Below are 17,779 nucleotides of genomic sequence, written 5' to 3'. Positions count from 1 at the left end.
CTGGGTCTATGAATTTAAAAGGACTAGCAAAGTGAATTTAACTTCACATGCTCTGGGAGACAATAGTCAGTCCCAGAGAAGGTATTTAAACCTTGGAGAGTCTGAAAGTCACCCCTGTGCCACTGCACTAAAGGTGCTGTGTGACACACAAGAAAAAGATGATGCCCATGGAGTTGGTTTAAAACTCCATATCCAAAGAGCAAAAAAGTAAAAAAGAGTGGGAAAAAAGGCTCACAATCTTTCCAGGTAAAAATCGAAATCCTAGAAATCCAGCAAAGTTTCTGGGGGTCTCAAAAGGTAAGGGAAATTAGCACATTCTTGAGAATTCTCCCTAACACTTGCCCCCCCCCCAGACTAAGGGACAGGATTATTTAATCCACTCATGGATGGATCTCCTTGCTCCAGTCGGTCAAACATCCTGGAGAGACCATCAGCATTTTGGTGGTGACACCCAGACCTGTGTTCAATGGAGAAATCAAACCCTTGCAAGCTGATTGACCAACTCAGTAGTTATGGGTTTTTCCCTTTCATTTACATCAACCATCTCAAGGGTTGGTGGTCAGTTTGAATCACAAAAGTAGATCCATACAAGTATGGTCAAAACGTCTTCAGTGACCACACAATAGCAAAACATTCTCTTTCAATGATTGCCCACCTTGTTTCAGGTTCCTTCTGCTTCCTGCTGATGAAGCAAATGGGGTGCTCCCTACCTTTCTCATCCCGCTGACTCAGAACTGCACCTATACCTGTATTGGAAGCATCTGTTTGCACAATGAAGGTATGATTGTAGTCAGGAGCTCTTAGGTCTGGAGCTTGACAAAGGGCTTTCTTAAGTGCTTCAAATGCTTGAGTGCACTCCTCATTCAACCTGTCCTTTTTAGGAAATTTGGAAGAGGAGATAACATTCAAGGGAGAAGCTATGGTCCCATAGTTCTCTATGAAGTTCCTATAGTAACCAGTGAGGCCTAGGAAGGCTCTCACCTGAGTTTGAGTATTAGGGGTGGGCCAGTTTTGTACAGCTTGTACTTTTCTAGGCAATGGCCTGATTTCTCCTCCTCCTACCTCATGTCCAAGGTAGACCACTTTACTCTGACCAATTTGACATTTACTTGCCTTTACGTCAGATGGGCCTGCTCAAGAGCCTGCAAAACATATCCTAAGTGGTCAACATGTTCTTTCCAAGTAGAGCTGAACACTGCAATGTCATCCAAGTATTCCATGCAGAAGTCCTCCATCCCATTCAGAACCTGGTTAAACATCTTTTGGAATATTGCAGGTGCATTCTTTAGTCCAATAGGCATGACCTTAAACTGGTAGAGGCCTGCTGGGGTTGAGAATGCAGTTTTCCCTTTGTCATGGTCTGTCAGTGCTATTTGCCAAAAGCCTGAAGTGAGATCAAATGTATTGAGGTACTTGGCTGAACCAAGGTTGTCCACCAGTTCATCTGTCCGTGGTAAAGGATGGGCATCAGTCTTTGTGACTGCATTAAGAGCTCTATAGCCCACACAGAATCTCAACTCCTTGGATCCTGCCTTTGGCACTAGTACAACTGGACTAGACCATGGACTTGTAGATGGTTCTATTACCCTGAGATAAAGCATCTTGTTGACCTCTTCCTTTATGTTGGATCTTACATCGTCTGACATCCTGTAACCTCTGCCTTTAACAGGTAAACAGTCACCAGTGAGAATATCATGCTGGCCCCAAAGGGTCAAGCCTGGTGATTGTGAAAACAGGGAGGCAAACTGATTTAACAGAAACATGCACTCCTCCTGTTGTGCCAGTGTCAGATTAGAAGAGATATTGGGCCTCATTCCGAGTATGGCGGTAAGGGATAGCGGCCACCGGTAACGAGACCAGTGGCGGTAATCCCTTACCGCCATACTCCGAGTTCCCTCTGCGCCCTCGCCCTTAACGCCTGCTTTGAGCAGGTGTTAAAGTCGAGGGCGCAAAGGGGCCTCCAAGCCAATAACGGTGACCGTAATGAACGGTCACCGTTATTTGCATCTTCCCCATTCCCATTGAGCCCTATGGGGGCTCATTCGGGAATGGGGAAGAGCCTTGGTGAATGGGGAATTACCGCCCCGCCAACCTTGGAATGGGGCAGTGATTCCGCCATCCACCAAGGCGCTGCCGGTCCGGGTACGGCGTCAACCAAGGCGTTAATAGCGCCATTGGTTAGCGCCGTACTCGGAATGAGGCCCATTGACTCCTATCTTCTCATCTAAAGGCTGGCCTCTGAGTAGGTCAGGTAGAGGTTCACTCTCCTCCTCCTCTTGAGCAGAAGCTAGAAGCAAAGCTCCTACTTCTGGTCTTGAGACTTAAGCTTTTAGATGGTTGGTGTGAAAGACGCTGGGAGCCTCCTTAGGATTGTCTAAGTCCACCAGATAGTTGACCTCTCCAGATTTGCCTACAACCTTGAAGGGTCCTATCCACTTGTCCTGTAAGGCCCTCTGCCTTGTAGGGACCATAACTAGAACTTGCTGGTCTTGAGTAAACTCAACCATATTGGCCTTCTGGTCATGCCAATGCTTCACCAGAGCCTGACCTGCTTTCAGGTTATCTGATGCTTCTGCCATCATGTGTGACATTCTCCTCCGGAGACCTATCACATAGTCAGTGACTCTCACTGGTTTGGGGGATGGAGCACTCTCCAACCCCTCCTTAATCAGGGCCAGGGTGCCTCTAACTGGATGGCCATAGAGAAGCTCAAAGGGACTAAATCCAACTCCCTCCTGAGGGACTTCTCTATAAGCAAATAAAAAGCATGGCAATAGAAGGTCCCACTTTCTTCTAAGGGTTTCTTCTAAAGCACCTATCATGCTCTTCATTGTACGGTTAAACCTCTCTACCAATCCATTTGTCTGGGTATGGTAGGCAGTTGAGAACTTGTAAGTCACTCCACAGTTCTTCCACATGGCCTGCATGTAGTGGGGCATAAAATTGCATCCCCTGTCAGCGATGACTTCCTTAGGAAAACCTACCCTTGTCATGAACCATGGACATATCCCCTTCTGGTCTTCCTGATCCTGGTCCAGACGGAGAGTGTGCTCCTTGATACTTCCAACATGGCCGTGCCCAGTGCCGTGTTCCGTACTAGCCTGTACGTCGGACACGGCACGTTCTATAAATGGGCCACGCCCCCGCGCCTCCGCGCGTCTCAACGCTATCTCTAGGTAGTGTCTCGACGTGTGTGTGCTGCTCGGCGTTACCCTTCCAAGTTCCTGGCCAACTCCCTTATTCTTTCTTCCCTTATCCCCTGTTTCCAGTATCTCTTACCTTTCTTCGATCCTCTTCCTGGATGTCCTGGAATACGCGACTTCCTGGAACTTTGAACGCTCGCGCTGGAGTCTAACTCGACTCACGCGCACTTATCCAAGTCCCGGTCTGGCCGGGAGAAGGAGTCCTCTGCGGAAAGCCACAAGAAGAGAACTCAGGTGAGCCGGGAGGAAAACTTTGACAGATTGAGACGCCAAACGATCAACACTGATACCGCTATGGAGAAAGCAGTCCAGGACCACATGCGCGGCATGCAGGAGCTAACAACCGAGGTACAGAACTTAAAGGCAGAGAACGCAGCCTTGAAACAATTAGTGCTGTCACGTGACTCTGCCAATAAGGAAAGCGTGATACTGGGTAGAGTGGTAGACAAATACGATGGCTCGCCAAAATCCTTATGTGGATTTCTGGATTCCTGTTTGGTGCATTTTACATTCAAGCCCTATTATTTTTCAACTTCCAGGGCCAAGGTGGGCTTCATAATCTCCCACCTTACAGGGAATGCGTTATCTTGGCCCACTCCCCTAGTGAACTCTGGAGACGTCCTCCTGGACGATTATGATGCATTTATCCAGGCGCTCAAGTCTATGTTTGACCTCCCCGAACAAGTGTTCAGCGCCCAGGAACGCCTACTTGATTTTCGGCAAGGGTCCCAGGATATGCTAACGTTCGTTACCAGATTCAAACAGCTGGTAAAGGAGGCTGATTGGGGCCCTGAAGCGAGTTTCACCTTATTTCGCAGGGGTCTAAATGACGATATCAAGGATGAATTAGCCAGAGTGGCTCGCCCCAGTTCGTTTCAGGCTTTGGTAGATCTAGCCTTACAAATAGACTTTCGTATCCAGGAAAGAAGGGCTGAAAGGAAAAAGGCTAAGACTGCCTTTCAACTAATCCCTCCGGAGTCGACTGTGAAATCCGATCCTGTCTCAACCCCTGATAACGACTCCGAACCAATGCAAATAGGCGCCTTTCGTGGGCCAATTACTCCACAAGAAAGGATGAGAAGAATTCACACCGGCCTGTGTATGTATTGTGCCTCAGACAAGCATCTCGTTAGAGAATGTCCTTTAGCCCCTCCACGGCGTTCGGGAAACGCCAGCCCCCATCCTAGATGGAGCGAGGTTTCGGGAGAAAGATGTCTACTCCACATCAATCACATCCTTGAACTCTCCTGGACAGAATAACCTGGTGGTGCTACAGGCCTTTCTATCACCCTCCAAGCACAAGACCTATCCCATTCTGGCCCTGGTGGACTGTGGAGCTATGGGAATTTTCATTGATCAAGACTGGGTTATCAGACATAAAATACCATATGAGTCACGGAACATTAAACAGTCGGTAGAAGCAATTGATGGGAGACCTCTCTCTTCAGGACCCATAATCCTACAGACAAAAGAGGTCTGTCTCTCCATAAACCACCACCAAGAGCAGATTACATTCGACATCATCAAATCAGCCCATTACCCTATGGTTCTGGGTATGCCCTGGCTTCAAAGACATAATCCGTACATTAATTGGACAGCAGGGTCATTGTTTCTGGGCTCTGAGTTTTGTATGTCCCACTGTTTATCCCTGGATCTCTCCTTAACACCAGCTATTGAACATTAAGGAGAGCAGAAAACCTCACTCATGGTTTCCAACATTGTACAAGTCCCAGAGGTCTACCAAGGATATACTGATGTCTTTTCGACTGCCATAGTCCAGGCTTTGCCCACTCACAGACCCGAAGATTGTGCCATTGAGACAGATCCCTCGGCAGTAATTCCCTTTGGCAGAATATTTATCCTTTCAGAACCTGAGAAAAAGGCCCTCCGAGAATACCTGGACAACAATTTGGAAAATGGCACCATAAGACCCTCAAAATCTCCAGCGGGTGCCTCATTGTTCTTCGTTCCTAAGAAGGATTCCAAGGAACTCTGACCCTGCCTCGACTACTAAATCAATGCACCCTCAAAGATCGGTACCCTCTGCCTCTGATTTCAGATATCCTGGAAGCTGTCCGAGGCGCCGTAATATTCACGAAGTTGGACCTCCGGGGTGCCTATCACTTAATCCGTATCCGGGAAGGGGACGAATGGAAGACCGCCTTTAGAACGCCCTTTGGTCACTTTGAATATCTAGTCATGCTCTTTGGATTAGCTAATGCCCCTGCAGTTTTTCAACGTTTCATGGATAGGGTGTTTTCTGACATGCTTTTTCTCTTTTTCATTGTCTATCTAGACGACATTTTGATTTATTCCAAGGATCCCTTGAAACATGAAGAACATGTCATGGCGGTACTACAACGGCTCAGTGAAAACAAGCTCTTGGTCAAACCTGAGAAATGTCTTTTTCACGTGACTTCAGTTCATTACCTTGGATTCATCCTCAGCCCAGAAGGAGTTGGAATGGACCCTTCAAAGGTAAAGACCATACTGGCCTGGCATGCTCCTACATCGGTGAAACAGGTTCAGTCTTTCTTGGGACTTGCTAACTTTTATCGAAAGTTCATTCCTACCTTTTCTGAGCTCGTCCAACCGATCGTTGCTCTGCTGAAGAAGGATTTTCCCTTCATCTGGTCTTCCTCGCAAGAGAAGGCTTTTCAACGCTTGAAGACAAGATTCACGCAAGCCCCCGTCCTGGCTCAGCCTGACTTAGATCACCCTTTCATAGTGGAAACGGATGCCTCCAACCATGCCATAGGAGCAGTCTTGAAACAGGTGCTTGAGGACAAGATGGACCACCCAGTGGCTTACCTCTCTAGAACCCTAACAACCAGCGAAACCCATTACTCCGTCCTGGAAAAGGAGCTGTTGGCAATCCGCCAAGCCTTCACAGAATGGCGACATTTATTCCTGGGTGCTAGATATCCAGTCCAGGTCCGTACGGACCATCGAAATCTACAAATTCTCCAATCTATGGTGTGCAGGAACAGTCGTCAGGCCCATTGGGCCTACTTCTTCGCCCAGTACCAATTTCAAATCACTCATGTTCCTGGATCACAAAACGTGATTGCGGACGCCTTGTCCCGACGTCCTGACTATTTAACCACTGAAGATAGGACCTATCCTACAATGTTTCCCAACACAATCTTTATAGCTCAAGCGATCAACCTCTTGGAAGAGATTCGAGCCAAAACCCAGTCCTCTGACCTCTGGAAGAACGTCTCTAGGAAGAATCCCTGGAACTTAAGAATCAAGGCAGGATACTTATTCAAGGACAATGCCTTGGTCATGCCCACACCGAAACTTCAACATAAAATAATAACTCTCTGCCATGATACTTTTCATTCTGGACATTGTGGTATAACCAACATGCTCCGTCTTATACAAAGACAGTTTTGGTGGCCGGAAATGAAATGCAAGGTACAAGAGTACATCAAGACCTGTACTGTCTGCAGTCAGAATAAGCATGACAATAAGAGACCGGCGGGCCTTCTATTGCAACCTACACTGCCAACAAGACCATGGGAATGTATAGCTACAGACTTCATCGTGGAATTACCACCTTCCCGGGGTTACACGACCATCATGGTAACCATAGACTTGTTTACTCATATGGCACATTTCACGCCTCTCTATAAACTTCCTTCCTCTTCAGAGCTTGCAGGAATTTTCCTAGAACACATTTTCCGTCTTCATGGACTCCCTTCCAAGATCATATCGGACCGAGAACCGCAAGATATTTCACAATTCTGGAAACATCTCTGTCGTGTTCTAGGGATTCAACGCGCTCTTTCATCTGGATATCACCCACAGACCAACGGGGCCACAGAACGTGTTAATCAAACCCTGGAGCAATATCTTCGTTGTTTCGCAACCAAGGTACAGGATGATTGGTCCCTCCTTATACCCTTGGCCGAATTTGCCTATAACAATTCAGATCACTCAGCGATCAACGTTAGCCCCTTCTATTGCAGTCAAGGTTTTCATCCCTCCGTGTTACCTTCAGTTCTACCAAATCCAACTCCAGTACCTTCACTTGATTCCTGGATTGAAACTCTCCTCAACATCCACAAGGAAGCCAAGGAACAATTGGGAAAGGCCCAGATTTGCACTAAGCGATATGCTGATTCCAAAAGAAGACCAGCACCCTCCTATTCTATTGGTGACCAGGTCTGGTTGTCCTCGAAACTATTACCATGACATCTACGCCCTAACAAGTTAGCCCCCCGATATTATGGTCCATTTTCCATAAAAGAAATCATCAATCCTGTTTCTTATCGGCTCAAGCTACCAGACTCCTGGAAGAGAATACATCCAGTTTTTCAGACTTCTCTACTCAAACCCTACATCCACTCCACCCGGAAAACCGGCAGACCCAGTCCTGTGATTGTGGACAATCAGCTGGAATATGAAGTATCCAGAATATGTGACTCCAGGTACAAACGGGGTCGGCTTCAATACCTGGTCGAGTGGAAAGGCTATCCTCCTAGCGAGAGAACATGGGAACCACTATCCAACCTAAACACCCCTCGATTGCTGAGAAGATTCCATCTCATACACCCTGGCAAGCCTGGTGGGACGGGGTTTCGGAGGAGGCATGCTGTCATGAACCATGGACATAGCCCCTTCTGGTCTTCCTGGTCCTGGTCCAGACGGAGAGTGTGCTCCTTGATACTTCCAACATGGCCGTGCCCAGTGCTGTGTTCTGTACTAGCCTGTACGTCGGACATGGCACGTTCTATAAATGGGCCACACCCCCGCGCCTCCGCGCGTCTCAACGCTATCTCTAGGTAGTGTCTCGACGTGTGTGTGCTGCTCGGCGTTACCCTTCCAAATTCCTGGCCAACTCCCTTATTCTTTCTTCCCTTATCCCCTGTTTCCAGTATCTCTTACCTTTCTTCGATCCTCTTCCTGGACGTCCTGGAATACGCGACTTCCTGGAACTTTGAAAGCTCGCGTTGGAGTCAGACTCGACTCACGTGCACTTATACAAGTCCCGGTCCGGCCGGGAGAAGGAGTCCTCCGCGGAACGCCACAAGAAGAGAACTCAGGTGAGCCTGGGTGGAAACCTTTGACAACCCTGGTAAAAATACCAAGTAGGGCCTTAGCAACAGCCTGAGCTGTAACAGTCCTCATAGGTATGGTTTCAGGATACCTAGTAGCATGGTCTACTACAACCAGGATAAACCTTTTACCTGAAGAGGTTGGACGGTCTAAGGGACCAACAATGTCGATTCCTACCCTCTCAAAAGGGACTCCCACCACTGGGAGAGGCACCAAGGGTGCCACATTCTTGGCTCCAATCTTTACAGATGTCTGACAATTGTGACAGCTCCTACAGAATCTATCTACTTCTGACCCCAAATTAGGCCAGTAGGAATACAGAGAAAGCCTTTCCTCAGTCTTCTTGAAACTCAAGTGACCTGCCAAAGGAATCTCATGGTTTAACTGTAGGACCCTCAAGTGACCTGCCAAAGGAATCTCATGGTTTAACTGTAGGAACTGTTGTCTGCTTTCCAGAGGCACTACAAGTCTTCTGTAGTCCCCTGGAATAGACTCAGTAGGTTCACTGTAGAAGAGGCCATCCTCCCAGTATAACCTATGCTTCCCTGGCTCTTGCCCTGCTGAAGTCTGCCCTGCAGGGTCCACCTTCTGCCAGTAAAGACTGCAGCTCGGGATGGTCTGCAGGATCCAGATCTCCAACAGGAGCAAGGTCATCTTCCAGCTCTGATTCATCAGCAGCTGATTCAACCACACTAGGTTGTTCCTCACACTCAGTCTCTGCTGGTGGAGGAGTCACAGGTGTGACTTTGGACAGTCCTCTTGGGGATGTCCTTGTTGGTTGCACAGGAGTGCTGGCTGGCTTCTTCCTTGAGGCTTTAGGTTTCCCTTTTTCCTCTTTCGTCTTAGAAATTGCAGTCAGTAAGTCCTGTGGAATGGGGGTTATAGTTTCCTCTATAAGTTCCCCTGGAGAGCCCCTTAAGGTACTCTCCACGGCCTTCCTAGTCTGCTCCTGTTTCCTTTTGCTGGGAGGCCTGGAGGTGCTTGATACAACTCCAAGAATTTTTAAGTCATTCCCCAACAGGACTCTCCCAGGTAGTTCATTGTCATGTAATTGCACTGGATGAAGCTGGTAACTGTGCAAGCATTTGGACCGGGCCACCAGCAAGCTTAGTGAGGTATTTAGGTGCCTTAGAAACATCCTCTACCTTGAAAAAAGATTAATCAACTACAGTTATGCTGGCCCCAGGGTCTCCTGACCAGTCACAAGAAAACTGGGCCTCATTACGACCCTGGCGGTATGGGGTTAACGGCGCCAATAGAGCTGCCACCGCCGTTAACCCCATGCTGCCTCATTACGAGGTCCTCTTGTGGGACCCGCTCAGGACGCCTGGTTTTACCAGACGTCCTTAGCGGGTCCCACAAGCGGCCCAGCATGCTAACAACGACAGGCCCGTTGTTAGCATGCTCCCCATTCCCACTGAGCCCTATAGGGCTCAAATGGGAATGGGGATTAATTTTTACAGGGTCCAAGAAAAAGGCAATTACCGGGTCTACCAAGGTTGGCATGACCCGGTTATTGTCCTTTTCTTGGACCCGGTAAAAAAATAATTACCAGCGGCAGCCGTGCCCTTAATAAGGCCCACTGTCTTTGTAACACTCTTTAGTATTGTCTGGAATGGAATTGTAGACATCTAAGTTCTGTTGTTCCCACAGACCCAGGGATACTAAAGAAACACTGGCTGAGACTTCAATAGGTTCCTCAGCCAGTAGGTGAAAGTTTCCACTTGCCATTTGAACTTCTTCCTCTGGGGAGAAGGCTAAGGAGACAGTGTGGATCCCTGAAGGTTTACCCTTACATCTAGGATCCCCTTTCACATGGTCAGTAGCCCCACAAGCATAACATTTTCCAAATGTCTTTATGAATGGGGTTTGGCCTGACCCACCTCTGGTTTAGCACCAGGGGTTACACTAGCCTGATTTGGTTTCCCTTGTGGCTTACCCTTGTTATGTTTGGGACCCTCTTTTGGATTGGAGGTATTAGAATTCTCTTTGTTATCTTTCTTGTGCTGCTTCCCCTCATCCATCTTCTGAGTTGCCCCAGAATCCTTGTGAGTAGCCCTGTTGGCAACCCACAAGTCAGCAGCCCTTGCTAAATTCTTTGGATCAATTTCCTTAGAGTCAGTCAAGTGCTCTCTCAGCTCAAGACAGCAGGCATCATAGATAGACTCAACATAAACAGATTTCTCATACCTTCATAAGTGTTAACTCTGTAACCCTTAACCCAACCATCTATGTTTTTCGAGCATCCACACACCCATGTAGCTCAAGGGGTACCAATATGCTTTTTGAGGGTTCTAAACCTCTTAAGATACTGGGAAGGAGTTTTCCCAAACCTAACTATCAAAGCTAGTTTCACACTTTCATACTCCATTCTGTCCACTTCTCCCATCTCCATTACAACATCAGATGCAACTGGGGCTAGCCTAGAAAAGAGCCAATGAATCAGCTGATTCCCTGTAATGTTCTGAATCCCATGGGTATATTCAAAAGCTGCCAACCAATCCAAAATATCAAGCTTAACCTCATACATACTTACTGTCACGATCCCGTTACGGACCAAATGGTGGCGGGCTAACTGGGGGAGGGAGCCCCCCTCCCATATGATAGGGAAAAGGTGGACAGGAATGGCGGCTGGCTGGTGCGACCATGTGGGTGGGCGTGACCTAGCTACGGCCCGCGAGAACGAGCTGAAGACCAGGGCACTGCCCATCATAAGCCAAGAAGCAGTGAGCACGTGCAAGTCTGGCACGTGCAGCAATTTACCTGGCACGTGCACGAAGCCAACGCCCTTATGCATCTAGCTCCGGCAGGATGTGGCACGGGACTATAAAGCCACGGCCCAGACCGCACCCTGTGCTTAGCGTTTCTTCTGCTCCTAACAAGAGTAGTGTTTCGTTTACTGCTCCTGCGCTCAAGCATCATCCTGCGTTGAGCTCCTTGATCGAGAACATTCTTCTGCATCCAGTTGGGACTCCTTCAGCATCCTTCGGTCCTTCAGCATCCTTCGAACCTTCAGCATTCTTTGGTCCTTCAGCATCCTTCGAACCTTCAGCATTCTTCGGTCCTTCAGCATCCTTCGAACCTTCAGCATTCTTTGGTCCTTCAGCATCCTTTCGATCCTTCGGCATCCTTCAGCAACCTTCAGTATCCTGGTCTTCAGTCTTGTTCTACGGCCTTCAGCATCCTGTTCAACGCCGCTCGGCAGCAGACTCCGTCCTCCTCGCATCCTGCATGGACTTGCTCCCGCCCTGGGTCTTCCAGGCCTCCAGCTCCTGCTCTGTACGAAAGCAAGCAACAGGGTTAGCAGCCGCCCTTCCGTTCTCCCCCCATCAGAACCAAACCCCCCGTCTAAGAACTCGAGAACTTACCTGTATCCAAGAACGAGTGATCCATCTTCAGGGCTCCGCTACTGGTTCGGCGCTGAAGTCCGACACCTGGGGAGAGAGAAAGAACATAAGACAATTAGCAGAGTCATCACGCCTGGGAGAGAGACTCTCATCCGCTTCAGCTCCCTCTTGGGGACCCACCCCCGGAGCCGTGGTTGCACACACAGAACCACAGGTGAGCCGCATCCACGCACTCCAGCCAGCCTCGCCTCTCAAGGGGGACAGGGGGAGGAGAGAGGAGAGGGGGAACATTGCAGTCATTTTTCCACAGTAGACTTACCCTCTGTTTGCCCCTTAGGTTTCCACAAAACCCCCTCAGAACACCAGCGACGGTCATCCCGAACACACCCAGGCCCCTCCCAACCTCACGGCCCCCCAGAGGTTTTTCCCCCAGGCGACAGGTGAGGGAAGATGTGGCTGGGATTTATGACCGGGTGAAGGGGACCAGTACGGGGGCCACTCCGCAGTGCAGTCCGGACCAGGCACTCCTGCAGGGCACCAGAGGTAAGCGTGACAAAATGCTAAACCCAAGTGGTAATCCCTGCCCGAGTGCCATGGACCCATGGGTAAATCAGCTGTCCACCCTTTTGGGAGAACTGCGGGCCGAGGTGCATGCGGCCCGCTCTGAGACAAACGCCATAAAGAGGGAAGTGGTAGTCAATCGGGAAAAGGCAGAGGATTTGGCCAAACGGTTACTAGTCTCTCAAGCTGGCCAAATCCCCCTTCCAGGGCCCGTTGAAAGGGGAGCTGAGAGGACTCACCACATCCAGGTTACCACACCACACTCAGTCCCTCTGGCCCCGCCGGAACGATTCCTAGGGGACCCTCAACGATATGCTGTGTTTATGAACCAATGCAGATTGCATTTCCTATGTCGACCCGGGGCCTTCCCTTCTGACCAGACTAAGGTAACCTTTGTCCTGTCTTACTTGGGAGGCCACACGGCCAATTGGTCAGTACCCCTAGTGAATAGGGATGATCCCGTTCTGCATGACTTTGGTGCTTTCCAGCAGGAACTAGATAAATTGTTCGCCCGTAACAATCAAGGGGCATCTCTGGACACAGAACTACTGGCATTACGGCAGGGGTCATAAGACCTATAGGTGTATATTACTGCTTTTAACCGACTGGTGGCCGAAACCAACTGGCCGGAGGAAAAAAGAACCACTCTGTTCTATCAGGGTCTTAGGGGAGAAGAATTAAGAGATGTCCTGGCTCAGGTGGTTAATCTGCCCACGCGCTGCACAGACTATATAGACCTGGTAATCCAGTTGAATCATTGTTTACAAGAGAGAAAGGCTGATCGGAGTAAGGTGGAAGTCGGCCTGTCTATGTTCGTCCACGTGAAGGGACAGGGCGTCCCTCGGAGAGCGCCCCAGAACCCATGCATCTGGGCCCCTCTCGAAAGAAGAAAGGGAGAGACGGCGGCAACATCAGTTATGTTTGTATTGCGGCAAGGCAGGTCACTTCTTAAAAGACTGCACAAATAAACCAAAGAAAAAGGCCTTGGGAGTCACGGGGGAAATAGTGAACGATCCAGAGAAGCCTGAACAACCGTCAGAAAACTGCTGAACTCGACAAGAGTAGGGACCGGCTTGTCAAGAGAGGTTAAAGTAAACACTGTCTCACATCTTACTGCATCCGACATTCTGATTAAGCCTGGACATCCCCATCAGACGCATGGGTTGGAAACCTACATTGACTGCGGAGCCATCGGCAACTATATTGACATGGGCATAGCACGAAGAATTGGCCTTCAGGGACAGCAGCAGGGAAAGATCGATAGTATTGTTTCGGTGGATGGCTAGCTGCTGATATCAGGGCCCGTCTCGCTATGCACCGAGGAGGTAGAAATGCTGTGTAAAGACGGCCATCGAGAAAACATAACCTTCGACCTGATCACCACTCTGCAATTTCAGTTAATCCTAGGCATGCCTTGGGTTGAACGTCATAACCCAGTAATAAATTGGAGAAACCATACAGTCATGTTCCCATCAGACTGCCTCCGTACCTGCTATCCGTACCTGCCTCCAGTCCACGGTTCGCTCAAACTCGAAGATGCGGCATCCCCTAGTGCGTTGGGGCTCCTACGTCACCGGTATCAAGAGTTCGAGGACGTCTTTCAGAAGGAGGCGGCGGAGACCTTGCCACAGCACAGGCCATACGATTGCCAGATCGACCTCATGCCCAGAACGCATCCCCCATGCAGCCGCATCTATGTGCTGACAGAAAAAGAGAACCAACATCTGTGGGAGTATTTAGACTGGTACCTCGCCAATGGGTTTATTCGACCATCCAAATCCCCAGCATCCTCAGTGCTGTTTTTCATCCCGAAGAAGGGTGGCAAGCTCCGGACCTGCATTGATTATAGGGGACTCAACAAGATTACGGTAAAAAATAGGTATCCCCTATCGCTCATTCCCGCACTCTTGGACCAGCTTAAGAACGCAAAAATATATACTAAATTAGATCTATGCACAGCATACCACCTTGTTCGTATAAAAGAGGGAGACGAATGGAAGATGGCCTTCCGCACGAAATATTGGCTATTCGAATACACTGTGATGCCTTTCAGGTTGTGCAACGCTCCAGCGGCCTTTTTATGACAGACGTGTTACAGGAACTACTTGATGTGTGTGCGTCATGGTCTACATTGACAATATACTTATCTACTCAGCATCAGAAAAGGAACACATGCAACACGTAACCGCAGTCCTGAAAAAACGTTGTCAGCACCACTTGTACACCAAGTTAGAGAAATGCTATTTCCATGTCGAGATAGAGGTAGAATTTCTGGGATTCATATTAACCCCGCATGGCATCCAGATGGATGACAGGAAAGTGGAAGCAATCTTAAACTGGCCTACTCTTACGTCCATGAAATCAGTACAAAGCTTCCTAGGTTTTGCAAACTTCTATCGGCGGTTCATACCAGGGTTTTCGGACATAGCGCATCCCATTACCTCCCTACTACGAAAGCGCAAAATCTTCAAGTGGTCATCCGAAGCAAAGCACGAAGTAAGACACCTAAAACGCAACCCTCCGGGTTACTTCACCCTTGACCAATACCACCCGTCCCATGGCACACCATCTCGATGGACTTTATAACCGAGTTTCCCACGTGCAATAGATATAATACCATTATGGTGGTAGTGGACCTACTTACAAAGATGGCACACTTCATTGCCCTTAAAGGACTGCCAAGTGCTGAAAGGCTAGCACATGCTTTCCTGATAAAACATTGTGAGGTTACATGGCTTTCCATCAGTCATCATCTCGGACAGAGGAAGTCAGTTTATATCCAAGTTTTGGAGACATTGCTGCAAACAAGCCCATATCGATGCCCAACTATCTACAAGCCATCACCCACAAACAGATGGGCAGACCGAGAGAACCAACGAGACATTAGAACAGTATTTGCGGTGCATGTTTCCTCAGTACGAGGGCAGTTGGGTTGACCTCCTGAGGGTGGCCGAATATGCTTACAATAATAACATCCATAGCGCCACTGGGTTCACCCCTTTCTATTTCCTCTATGGATGACATCCAAAGACCACAGAGTTTGATCCACCCACTGCCCTGGAAATGCCCATGGTCACATCCCTTCATACCACCATTAAAGAAACATTACAAAAAGCCCACACAACACTTTAGGAAACCAAAAATACACAAAAGATATTTGCAGACAAGAGAAGAAGGGAGGCCCCCGAATATAGAGTTGGGGACAGGGTATGGCACCAGACATATTCGAATAAAAGGCTCAAAGAGATTCCACCCTAAATTCATAGGACCCTACCCTATATGCGTCATCATTAATGCAGTGGCGGTGAAACTTGAACTCCCCCCAAATCTAAAGATCCACCCAGTCTTCCACGTATCCCTGCTTAAACCCGTACACCCCGGAACTCAGGACTCCTTCAACAAACCTCCCCTAGTAGAAATCCAGGAAGAAGAAAAGGAATACGAAGTAAAGGAAATCCTGGACTCCAATATTTGTAGACACGGTTTGTATTATTTGGTAGACTGGAAGGGGGAGAGTGCTCAGGATAGGACATGGGAACCCCAGGAAAACATTCATGCTCCCAGGTTGATTGCCCGTTTTCACCATAACTATCCCCACAAACCAGGACCGGGTGGGACGCTCCTTGGGGGGGATCTTGGAGGGGAGTGCTGTCACGATCCCGTTACGGGCCCAGGGCTGGCGGGTTAACTGGGGGAGGGAGCCCCCCTCTCATATGATAGGGAAAAGGTGGACAGGGATGGGGGCTGGCTGGCGTGAGCGTGTGGGTGGGCGTGACCTAGCTACGGCCCGTGAGAATGAGCTCAAGACCAGGGCACCGGCCATCATAAGACAAGAAGCACTGAGCATGTGTGAGTCTGGCATGTGCAGCAATTTACCTGGCACGTTCACGAAGCCAACGCCCTTACGCATCTGTCACGATCACCTGATTCCCATGGGGGCGCTGGCCTGGTTTCGAGTGCTGATGCCTCTTCAATGGTGAAGCGCAGGGCTCTGAAGATGGATAGGACGGGCCCCTCTACTCTGGCTAATCTGGCTCGCAGGAATCTCCTCCTGTACGTGAAAAGGGAGTATTACAATCTGGCGGAATAATGCTCGAGCCTCCCACTTCCTTCCAACCCTCCTCGATACCCTTCCACGATCCCCCGTGAAGTCTCACCTTAAGGTCTGAAAGGACGAGCTCTCCATCCTGCTTCTGACGCAGGGGCGCGTTGAACCCAGTTACCTCACTGGATTGAGGTTGGATGGGAGTTCAGGTAAGCTTGATTATACTGGTAAGGCGCTGTAAAAGTTCTGTTGCAAGTTCAAAAGTTCAAGCTTTAAATAATAATGTTCATTGTCTTTTTCAGGTGATGAAAGAAGATTCCTTTGGAGACTTCTTGCAACAAAGCGCTAATGTTGATATCTTTTCCCCATAGGGGCCGGGGTTCGGAATGCCGGAGATATGGCGCCGACCCGAAGTGAAAAGTGCAGTTCCAGTAAAGATCTGGTAAGTCCTAGATGAGCGCTCAGGTAATGTTTTTGCATTCGCTCATCTAATGTCTTTGTCTTTTTTCCCCATAGGGGCCGGGGTCCGGAAAATGCCTGGAAGCAGCAAGACCCGAAATGAAATGGGAATGACCCAACAGGTAAGTCTTAGAAGGAAACTGAGCTTTTCCTATTCCCTTCCTTCTCTCACCTTGTGTTCTTGTCTTTTTCTCTCTAGGCTCTGGGAAGTGGCTGCGAATCCGGATGATCGCTGCTGAAAATGGAGGCGCCCAAGAAAGGTGAGTGAAATGCAGCGCTGCAGCGATCGGAGCGAAATGCTTTTAAAAATGATGTCTTCCTTTTCAGGATCGTCGGTGAGATGTCTCCGTGATGCAGGTTTAGCAGGTAAGGCCTTCTTCCTCTCCAATTCTCTTCTTATCACCCTTTGCAGGTGTCCCAGGATGCTGACAGGCGTGGCTGAAGTCCAGAAGCAGGAGCTGACACGGTGAGCGTCCAGCTGCTAGGTGCAGAACAACGCGAAGCACGTGTGGCTGTTCGGGTGGGGTTTAAATAGCTTTGGAAGAAGTTCCAGGTATGTATCCTTCCACCGATCAGGTATGTATCCTTCCCCGACCACACCCGGGTGGAACGTAGTCCCACAGGTAAAGTAGTCCCATTCAGGCCTCAAGAGGGCCTGGATGTAGCAGCATGGTCTGCATCAGGTAAGTGCACATAAAAACACTTGAACACATGTCCAGCTTTATGAGGCTGGCACCTAAGGCGCCAGGACTGGGGTCCAACATGAGCCTGGCGCCTAAGGCGCCAGGACTGCGTCCAAAGGGCCCCAGCTTGGGCCCACTGGAACTTCCCTGGGGGGAATGATGCCTGCCTCTGGGGTTGCTGGGTCGGACCTGGCTCCTTGGAGGTAGGCATCATGACAGTACCCCCCCTCAAGGCCCCTCCCAAGGTTGTTCCCTCCGGGGGTTTTGGCTTGTTCGGAAATCTCCAGTGGAACCTTTGTATTAATCGAGGTGCGTGAACATGGTTACTAGGCTCCCACGATCTCTCCTGAGGTCCATATCCCTTCCAGTCAACAAGATAGAAGAGTTTCGACTTTAACACCTTGGAGTCTAAAATGT

The sequence above is a fragment of the Ambystoma mexicanum genome, chromosome 7p (genome assembly GCF_040938575.1).
Source record: "Ambystoma mexicanum isolate Mex_15411 chromosome 7p, UKY_AmexF1_1, whole genome shotgun sequence".
In the NCBI taxonomy this organism is placed as follows: Eukaryota; Metazoa; Chordata; class Amphibia; order Caudata; family Ambystomatidae; genus Ambystoma; species Ambystoma mexicanum.
The sequence above is the reverse complement of the archived record's forward strand: the minus strand, read 5'-3'. Positions refer to the sequence as shown.